Source organism: Dipteris shenzhenensis, chromosome 21 (genome assembly GCF_047967505.1).
Source record: "Dipteris shenzhenensis isolate YYH24624 ecotype China chromosome 21, Dip_SZ_1.0, whole genome shotgun sequence".
NCBI lineage: Eukaryota > Viridiplantae > Streptophyta > Polypodiopsida > Gleicheniales > Dipteridaceae > Dipteris > Dipteris shenzhenensis.
The window spans coordinates 17,944,562-17,956,121 of record NC_141616.1 but is presented as its reverse complement, the minus strand read 5'-3'; positions in this window follow the sequence as shown (position 1 = coordinate 17,956,121).

Below are 11,560 nucleotides of genomic sequence, written 5' to 3'. Positions count from 1 at the left end.
AATGGTATGAAAGGTTTGACAATTTATGGATTCAGCATGTCCCTGAGAAGATGTCTTGCCTTTCTTGGCTCATTTTTCATAAAGCTATGTGGACCAATGTTAGAGGACTCAGAATAGGGAAGGGAGATGGGAAATGTAGAAGATGCTCTGGTGTTCTTGAGGATAGTTTTCACTTGTTTGTTGCTTTCCCTCATGCCAAAAAGGTTTGAAAGTTCATCTAGATTGAATATGGTGCGATAATCAACTAGAAGGCTATATTGCTAGGGGATGCATTCAAAACCAAGCATGAGCTTTGGTTCCAAATAAGGGCACATGCTTTATGGTTTACCTGGATCTCTAGAAATAATTTTTAGTTTAATGATGTTGAAATGTGTACTAATGCCTTGTTTGTTGCATGGTGGAGGAAAAAAGAAGGTTGGAATTCCATATAGATGCTTATAATCTTAAGCACACAAAGTTGAGTGTAGACCTAGCAGAGTACAAGAGTAGATGTACCATAGAAGAAGAACATGGCAAGTTGCTCCAATATCTTCATACGAACTCCATCCCATGTTGGGGTTCACAGCACTCAACTGTCCAAAGCAAAGTGGCTACTAGTCCTTTCACTCAGTACCTTTCCCACACTTTTGATGGGATGCTACATGCATAGGAGATCTCTTTGGATGCTTTATAGGCTGTTCCTACTGCTGCTACTATTGTCCAAAGCAAAGTGGTTGATGGTCCTTCCACTCAGTCCCTTTCTCACACTTTTGATGGGATGCTACATGCACAGGATATGTCTTTGGACCCTTTACAGGGTGTTCCTATTGTTGATGTTGTTGTTGTTCCTACTACTACACAGAGTGTAGAATACAATGAAGAGGCTACCAGCTTTTCCTTTTAGGTCCCCTTTTGTATCTACAGGAGGACATCAAGAACTTCTCTTTTTTATCTTCTTGTAGCAGATAGTTTTTTGTAAGGTTGATTTTGTTGTGAGTCCTCTGTTGGACTAGATGATCAAAAAAAAATCATGCTAAAACAATACTATATCAGCACCAATATATTGGTACAAAATCAATACTATATTAGTGTTATATCAGTACTAAATTCATGCTAAAACAATATTATATCAACACCAATATATTAGTACTAAATAAGTACTAATTCCATACTAAATCAGTATTATATTAGTAGAAAATTATATACTAGAGAATCGTGATGTGACTGGTGAGGTACCTGTGAGGTGACAACTTCTAGGCCAGATTCATTATAATATGCAAGTGATGTTAGATGCAAAATGAACAGTGACATGCAATCTTTAATGAATAAAGCTATGCAGTGGGGCCTCCAAGTAAGCAACTCTCTTTTCCCATAGTAATGAAGGCAATGCAAAATGAGTACTAGATTAGTACTATATTGGATCATGAAAAGAATGGCTCCTCATTCTCGTGGCAACAAAGGCACTTGAGGTTTCATGTCTTGACGAAGAAAGGTGATGTGAGTGGTCGGGTGATAGGTTCTAACTTCTCATGCTTGGATTCATTGCTAGTGCCAGTGACATTTGACACAAAATGAACATTGTCACTTTGGCATGGAATCTTCAGTTCTCAAAATGGACTTGAATGACATGCATTGGCCCAATTTAGATGGTCTGTGTGAAGAGACCTCCCATGCAAACTGCACATGCTTGTTGGAAGATAGGCTGAAGGCATAATAAGAGAGTAGGACTTGTCATAAGTTTAATGAATCTTTCTTTGGGGGAAAACTTCTTCCCAGCCCTCCAAAACTTAGATGGCACCCATGCAGTTACTGGAAAGAAGCATGTGTTGTAGGTGAAGAACTCCAAATAGATGGATTCATGCAAGGTCTACCTTCGGAGCAAAGAAGTGAATTTTGTGCAACCAGGATCCTCATCATCAACACTTCCCTCTATTGTTGCCTGCATGCCCCGAAGAGCAAAGTGGGCCATATGCTTCTGCCCAATATATGAACGTGATCTATATCCAAAGCCAATGAGGAGCATTCCTGCAAACGACCAGTTGCTCGGTCTAATAGAAGAGATGGGGCTAGTCTACTAGGTATTATTCCTTCTCTTCTTATCATATCATGTCTGGGTAGAGTTTTTGCTTGTCTCTTTTTGCAATTAGAAGCATTGTGTTTGCCTCTATGCTAATTTCTAGGCTTAGAAATGAGAAATTTACAATCTTGTGTACTTTTGGTCCTCAGGTGAAAATTATTGTTGTTTATTCAGTTTCAAAGAACTTTATTGATCTTTAAAGGTAAATTTGTTGATGCAACTGAGCTAACTATTCATTGGTTGATGCATACATCAAAAGTATTATATGCTAGATCTTCGTAGCTGTGGTATGCTAGATCTTCTCTTGTTGCTTATGTCTCTCACTCCCTCATGATGATAAAAAAAGGCTGATGTACCTCTGTAAGCTCCAAGTAATGGGTGGGATGTTGTGCATACTTAGCCTCCACTTGCAAATGTCCTTCTTGTTTGGAGACACCTTGGTTTTGTCTCTCTAGATGTTGATGATGCAGCGAACAACCTTAGAACTGAGGCAATCTTTCCGGTGCCTCCAACTTCCATCAGCCCATTTGAAAATTTCTCCTTCTTTGTCGACATGACGCATCTTAAAATTGAGTGGTTGAATACCAAGGTCTTTGCCCCGCTGATTTGTTAGCATCACTAAATTGCTTTGCCTCGCTGATTTGTTGGCAATCATGTGGAGCATCGCTCTCTTTGTACCAAACTTATCTACGATCACCATTGATATAGAATCCTTTGGTAATCCGGTCTTATTCCCAATCTGTTTCAAGTTTGGATGTCGTATAATCCTAGTCAAAATATATGTCGCACACTCAAGTCAAGGTTTCTGGTCACTTATTTGAAATGTTGCACAATTGTCAATGTCAAGTGTCGCATTCTCTGTTTTAAGTATTTTGGTAGAGATGTGCATGATTTGTCTTCAATTATATAAGATGTGTTAGATGTCCAGGATAAGGGGATGACATCGTTAAGAATGACTTCAAGGTCCACTGCATTTGTAGTCAAATCATCCATTCTGCACACAACCTTTCAATCGCTCCTCTTCAATAATATATCTTGCACACAAATGAGGGATTTAGAAGCTAATCTTGAGTTAATGAATGGGGCACCAAATATTAACGTTGGTACAAGTGTGTCTGGTGAGTAAGTATTACATATTTGAGAATAGGAACAATGCGTTTATCAAACCTTTTGGCATTGCTTTTCGATCACACCAAATGATAAGAATTATTTTTGTTGACTTGTGTGTGTGTGTGTGTGTGTGTGTGTGTGTGTGTGTGTGTAGATGACATTACAACACCCCTTTCCATAGTGAAGAGAAGACAACTAAAAGTAGGAATGAGAAATATTTTAATTGCAAACTTTAAAATAAATAGAAAATTCACTATGAATGAAGTAGCATCACTAGGGGGTGAACATTTTTTTATGCAAAAAGGAAATGTGAGAAGTCTAGCTTTGATAAGTCGTTGGCAGCATCATTTTTATTAAAGAGGGGAATCTGCCTACCTGCCACCATCCAACAAGGAGAACATGATGAGAACCAGTTTAACCTTAGTTGGGAAGATAGGTGTCATAAACACCACTCCCTTGTTATCGAGATCACAATAAAACTAGTTGCTCACACTACAAACTTATAAACCTAAATTTAGACATTATGCTTTAAGTGTAAAAATAAATTAGGGTGTGTTGAAGGGATGGTGAATAAATGGTTATGTAATGAAGAAAATGCTTAATGCATATAGGGTGAGAGTATAGAAAGAGAAAGTTGAGAACATTAAAAAATTAGAGCATTAAATGTAACATTAAGACTTGGAGTATAAGGAGGGAGAAATTAAAACAAAGAGGAGGGGAAGACTTTAAGGTTTTAGATCTAATGAATATTTGAAGAAAGTAAGGTTAGGGGGTTAGGTTTGAGATAAATTAATGGGCGAGAATATTTTCTAAAATTTTGAGAGGTTAAAAAATAGAGAAGTTTGAACTAAGAGGGAGGTGGGGAGGGGGGTAACTAGTAAGAAAAAAATTGGGAAAAATAAGTATAGGAGAAAAAACTTGGGGTGAGGGGGGTGGGGGGGGGAAGGTGAGCTATAGAAAAAGTATATGAATTTGAATTAGAAGGGATAATTTAGGAAGGGCAAGTTTTACGAGGGGGGGGGGGACGACAACCGGGGGGATTGGAAGGGGGGTTAGATAAAATTATTTGAGAAGGCAAAAAATAGATGTAAATATATACAAAGGGATACATTTAGATATATATTTTGAGAAGGGGGGATTTAGATGTAAGTATTGAGAAAAGAGGGGAAGGGGATTTAGAAATAAGTATTGAGAAAGGGAGCAAGGGGGAAAGAGGGGGGAAGGGAGGGTTTTTTAGAAAAAAAGGGAGGGGGGGTTAGAATAACCATAATGAAAAATTAATAGTAAGGGTATCTTTAAAAACGGTTTAAGAGAGGGGTGGGATAAAGGGTTTAATGTATGAGTTTGTAAATTGAAACGTATATGCAATAAAGAAGAAACCTGATCCTGTGACACCATGGTAGGTCATGTGGGTCAGAGATCGCAATTGGAGAAGATGGGAGAAGTACTGCCGCATAGACACTGTTGAACAGAAGGATTATGGAACATGAGGAAGAGTCTAGACTATAAATATGGAGCTTGGACGGACTTATAGACTGGGGCAGACAGTTGCAGACTATAGATTGGCAGAGCATGGAGTCGAGGAGAGCATATCATATATGCCATACAATTTACACAAATGAGAACAACGTAGAGGTAGAGAGGGTAGCATAGGAGGCTGTATAACAGTAGTAGCCTGCATCTACAAGAGCCGCCAATGGAGGACGAGGCTTTAATAGCACGCCGACGAATCTGCACATTGTATAGTGCAAAGGCTGTGGGGGAAGCCAACGAGGAGTAGTAGTTAGGTTGCCTTAGGCAAGAGGGGGGTTCCATCCTTAGAGGGATAGGAATAAGGTTGTATTTTTATATGGAGAAGTCAAGGTGACGTGGAGAGGTCGAGAGATAGAGGGGCAGAGGTAGTGGGAGAGTCGGGGTGTGTGAAGGAGGGGGGGCGGGGTTGAGAGGGAAAATAGGGGGGTTTGAGAGAGAAAGTTGTTAGTGGGGGGTTGATTAAGGAGATGAACGTAGTCAGATGAATTAGGTAAGGAGAGTAATAGGAATTAGCGCAGTTTGGGGTAGTGCAATTAGGAAAAAATAGGAAAGGGAAAATAGGGGGGAAAATAGAAAAAATTAGGGAGAAATAGGAAATAATTAGGGAAAAATACTAAAAAATAGAAATTAAATAGCGTAAAATTAGGGAAAATAAAAAATAAAGGTGGAAAAAAGAAAATATTATGAGGAAAGAAGACAAGACTGAGAAAGAGGAAAGTGTTAAGAAAAAATAAGGATAAATTAGGACAAAATTAGAGTAATTTAGGAATAATTTAAAAAAGATCAGGAAAAATAGAAAAGATTTGAAATAATTAGGAAAGATTGGGAAAAATAGGAAAGATTGGGAGAGAGAGAGAGAGAGAGAGCAAGGAAAGGAAACTAAAAAAAGATTAAAAGAAAAAGAAAGTATAAGACGGGAACAAAAAATGTGAAAAAGAAGGAAAATACAGGGGAGAATACAAAATTTTGAAGGAAATATCAAACAATAAATTAAATTCAAAAGGAAAAAAGTAGAGAGAGAGTGAGGGAAAAATCTAGAGTAAGGGAGAGAGGGGGAAAGGCAGTATAAAAGGGTTTTCAAGGGATTATAAAAAGGGAAGAAAAGTAATTAGTATGTTCAAGAGGGAAAAAGAGGATAGTCTCTGTGTGTGTGTGTGTGTGTGTGTGTGTGTGTGTGTACCCACCTTTGCCCCAGTAGGATACAACACACTAGGTGAGACAGTAGGTCATCACCTAATGTGATGACCTACTATCTACCCGAAAAGGTAAAGAAGTATTGAGAAGTGCCATTTTAAGGAATGGAAAATATGTACTTGAAAAGGTAAAAATAAAAGGTACGTGGAGTAAAATAGTGTTTCCTCATAAGAGCAATGAAAAAGGTCAGAGGCCATGATGCCTTAAATGTATTGTTTAGGAGGTGGGAGCGAGAGTTGTTGAGGGTCTTTGATTGGAGTGATACATCCCAAGAATGTTTCCGAAAGGAAAAAGGGAGAAAAGGAGAACCAAGTTAGATCAAGGAGTCAAAAAGCCAAAGAAGGCCTTGATGACTTAAAGGTCCTATGTGCAACCGTCCAAAGTTGTAGAGGAAAGCATGTGTGTGTGTAGAAGACATTATAACACCCCTTTCCATAGTGAAGAGAAGACAATTAAAAGTAGGAATGAGAAATGTTTTAATGACAAACTTTAAAATAAATAGAAAATCCACTATGAATGAAGTAGCATCACTAGGGGGTGAACATTTTTTAATGAAAAAAGGAAATGTGAGAAGTCAATCTTTGATAAGTCGTTGGCAGCATCAATTTTATTGAAGAGGGGAATCTGCCTACCTACCACCATCCAACAATGAGAACATGATCAGAACTAGTTTAACCTTAGTTGGGAAGATAGCTGTCATAAACACCCCTCCCTTGTTATCGGGATCACAATAAAACTAGTTGCTCACATTACAAGCTTATAAAGGTAAATTTAGACATTATGCTTTAAGTGTAAAAATGAATTGGGGTGACGGTGAAAAAATGGTTATGTAATGAAGAAAACGCTTAATGCATTTAGGGTGAGAGTATAGAAGGAGAAAGGGGAGAACACTAAAAAATTAGAGCATTAAATGTAACATTAAGACTTGGAGTATAAGGAAGGAGAAATTAAAAGAAAGAGGGGGGAAGACTTTAAGGTTTTAGGTCTAATGAATAGTTGAAGAAAGTAAGGTTGGGGGGTTAGGTTTGAGATAAATTAATGGGAGAGAATATTTTCTAAAATTTTGAGAGGTTAAAAAATAGAGAAGTTTGAACTAAGAGGGAGGTGGGGAGGGGGGTAACTTATAAGGAAAATTTTGGGAAAAATAAGAATAGGAGAAAAAAATTGGGGGCGCAGGGGGGGGGAAGGTGAGCTATAGAAAAAGTATATGAATTTGGTTTAGAAGGGATAATTTAGGTTTTGCGAGGAGGGGGGAGGGCAATTGTGGGGGGGGGTGGAAGGGGGGTTAGATAAAATTATTTGACAAGGCGAAAGATAGATGTAAATATATAGAAAGGGATACATTTAAATATATATTTTGAGAAGGACGGATTTAGATGTAAGTATTGAGAAAAGGGGGGAAGGGGATTTAGAAATAAGTATTGAGAAAGGGAGTAAGGGAGAAAGAGGGGGGAAGGGGGGTTTTTTTAGAAAAAAAAAAGGGGGGGGGTAGAATAACCATAATGAAAAATTAATAGTAAGGGTTTCTTTAAGGGGTTTAAGAGAGGGGTGGGATAAGGGGTTTAAAGTAAGAGTTTGTAAATTGAAACGTATATGCAATAAAGAAGGAAGCTGAACCTATGAGACCATGGTAGGTCGTGCAGGTCAGAGATCGCGATTGGAGAAGATGGGAGAAGTATTGCCACAAAGACAGCGTCGAATGTCGATCGGATCAAGAATTACGAAACACGAGAAAGAGTCCAAACTGTAAATACGGAGCTCAGGCAAACTTGTAGATTGGGGCAGATAGCTGCAGACTATAGATTGGCAGAGGAGTCAGGGAGAGCATATCATATATGCCATACAGTCTGCACAGATGAGAACAACGTAGAGGTAGAGAAGGTAGCATAGGAGGCTATGTGACAGTAGTAGCCTACGTCCGTAGGAGCCGCCAACGGAGGACGAGACTTTAATGGCACGCCGACGGATCTACACATTGTATAGTGCAGAGGTTGTGGGGGAAGCCAACGAGGAGCAGTAGTTAGGCTGCCTTAGGCAAGAGGGGGGTTCCGTCCTTAGAGGGATAGGAATAAGGTTGTATTTTATAGGGAGAAGTCAGGATGATGTGGAGACATCGGGAGATAGAGGGGTAGAGGTAGTGGGAGAGTCGGGGTGTGAGCAGGAGCAAGGGGGTTGAGAGGAAAAATAGGGGGGTTTGAGAGAGAAAGTAGTTAGCGAGGGGTTAATTAGGGAGACAAATGTAGTCAGACAAATTAGGTAGGGAGAGTAATAGGAATTAGCGTAGTTTGGGGTAATGCAATTAGGAAAAAATAAGACAGGGAAAAATAGGGGAAATAGGGGAAAATAGAAATTAAATAGCGTAAAATTAGGGGAAATAGGAAATAAAGGTGGAAAAAAGAAAACATTATGAGGAAAGAAGACAAGACTGAGAAAAAGGAAAGTGTTAAGAAAAAATAAGGATAAATTAGGACAAAATTGGAGTAATTTAGGATTAATTTAAAAAAGATTAGGAAAAATAGAAAAGATTTGAAATAATTAGGAAAAAATAGGGGAAAATAGGAAAGAGAGAGAGAGAGAGAGAGAGAGAAAGGAAAGGAAACTAAAAAAATGTTAAAAGAATAAGAAAGTATAAGATGAGAATAAAAAATGTGAAAAAGAAGCAAAATAAGGGGGAGAATACAACATTCTAAAGGAAATATCAAACAATAAACTAAATTGAAAAGGAAAAAAATAGAGAGAGAGTGAGGGAAAAATCTAGAGAGAGGGGGAAAGGGAGTATAAAAGGGTTTTCAGGGGATTATAAAAAGGGAAGAAAAGTAATTAGTATGTTCAAGAGGAAAAAAGAGGATTGTGTGTGTGTGTATGTGTGTGTGTGTGTGAGAGAGAGAGAGAGAGAGAGAGAGACGAAGCCTTCGAGACAACGAGAGAGACTGTAGACAAGGAGAGAGGTTGCAGAGAGAGAGAGTGCCTAGAGGGAGGGAGCAAAATATTAAAATCCTCGTACAGCGGGGAACACATGATCACAGATCACAAAATTCTCGACGTGCGGGGAAGGATTTTGAATGTTATGCAAAACTACTATACTTATTAATACTATATGTCTTCTTAGAACTGCATCGTTTTTTTGCCGAAAATATTACTACCCCCTATACTCCAACGTAAGCACAAGAATTGTTGCAAAGGATGCAAGCACAAGCAAACATGGGCTTGTGATACCATGTTGAGGAAGTAAGGGAGAGGATGCACACGATATGTAATTGTACATTAAATGTATTATGAACATGATAAAGAATATATACACCTTCACCCCTTAGCCCTTATGCTCCTCTCTAAAATAGTGCAATTTACACAATTCTAAACAATACCTAGAACAAGTGAGATCAAATTGCTCCCCATGAAGGGAGATAATGTTGTTATTGTTATAGTTGTAGGCAGAATGGCTTGATCATTGACATCCCATATGTTGGGAATCTATACATCCACCACAATTTGGATTCCATGGATTGAGATCAACTACAATATTCAGTTGCATCTATTCTAGCTCCACATGTCGCAGACTTTGGGGATAACTAGAAGTTCTTTATTGCGATCTCTTCCTAAGAGTATCTAAGGATGGAAACCCCAGTATTTGGGCGAAAGATAAGCCTCACATGCACTAAGGATTTCCATGGAATAGTTGTGGGTCTCATCCCACTAGCGTGAGGATTGCAATAGGGATTGAGACAGGGAGGGCTATAGACACAACTAGAGCCATTGGAGCTACAAGCTATGCACACTGGCAAGGTGAAGATAGAGGCCCAGTCTTCAGTGAGGTCCATGAACGATATCGTTGCCTCTTTGAGGAGGGGCACAGCTTTGGACCACTGTCATGGCTCATCCACTTTCATGACTAGATTGCATCATCCTTTACCTAATTGAGATGCGACGGCATAAAGAGGCTCTTTTGAGACAAACCAGACAGCAAGAGGAGACGTGTTGAAAAAATCGGAGACAAATCTAGACCCTATATAGTGACATGTCATAGACTTTACATGTTCGAGTGAACACCAAACACAATGGAGAAGAGGAGGAGGAGCTAGCCGAGTTGAGGATAGAATGGACTAGTGGGAAGAGGAGACGAGGAGTCGTGGAACCAAAGTCACAGATTCCACGTATAGAACAAAGAGGCTAGAGCATGCACGATGGAGGCCAATCTATCTTTGTAGGTTCACCCTTGAAATGGCTCACCGTATATAGAGATCATGGAGGCCACACCCCAACCACGTCAAGGGCTGACTTGACAAGGCAGATACAAGATATCCTCGTATCCCACTAGAGGACCCCACCATGATAGTCCCTCCTGGCACCAAGATCTTTTATACTTCAAATGCTAGATCTTTTGGCTTTCTATAGACTTTTGGGTTTTGAATTTTGGTTTTAGTATAGCAGTCACCAAGGGCCTTAATGAGCCCTTACACTAGCCCATGGTGGCGACTTTGGTTGTACTTTGTCTGATATGCCAAAGAGGCCCGTAGAATATCTCTCTCTCTCTCTCTCTCTCAAATCACAGAGCTGCTGAATGGGCTGGCTTCAACACTGATCATGCAACTCTCGTTCACATCCTCACACTTTGAGGCTTGATTATAACGAGACTAACCACGTCATTTGGGAGGATCTCAGGCAGTTGCACACATACAGGACTTGGTTAGCACCTATCAAGCTTCTTGTGAAACTCGACTACTATAGAGAGCACTGCCTATAGAAATCAATGGAGGGCTTCATCGACATGGTGGGCTACACACGGATCCACGTCCCCCACTCCTTTAGGATCCTGATTAGGTTGTTCCATGTTTCTTCTCACCAATTATGTATTGAGCCTAGACGGGCCGAGGGCATACCTAGGGAGGACTGCATTTGCACTCTATGCAATTTACAAGAGGCTAAGTTGGAGGAGCACTTTGCTTTTAGCTATCCCGTGAACTATGAAATCCGAGCAACCATCATTGTTTCACAATGGATTCGGACCCCTCTCCTACCTTTCGTTCGTCCAAACCAAAGATGAGTAGCGATCTTCCTTCACAAGGCCGTATGACACAAAGACCAACTGCTCAATTCACAAAGACGAGATCGAGACATGCAATTCGAGTCCACTCAAAGGGTGGCTGCTGATTGTTTCAGTCTTATAGACAACATAGCCAAGACCCAAATCAAGAGTCTTAAAAAATGGTGCTAGAAAGGCATTTTATAAGGCCATTCATAGCTTGACTTCATTTTCGAATGATCTGGATTTCCTCATTTGAAACAATGGGATGCAATTGAATAGGAGAGATTCAAGACAATTACAAGCAAACTAAGGACATCTGATAGGGGTGGTAACATCACTTGTTCGACACAGAGCTACTATCAAGAGACCACAATGGACCACACAGGTTGATCAACAACACTATATCATGGGTTCTGCAACACCAATTCCCACCAAAACCTATGTTTACCGAGATAATATTCCTTAATCGCCCAATGGATCCATTTAAAAGGCATACAAAGGAGTGTCACACTGATACACATCTCATATCTTTCTCCCCCTCGGGTTCAAATATTTAGAATTTGCATTGGTATTGGGTGCAAAATGCCCTCCTAGTTGCTCTACCCATTCAGCATACTACATGTAGTTCTTTCATATCTCATCTA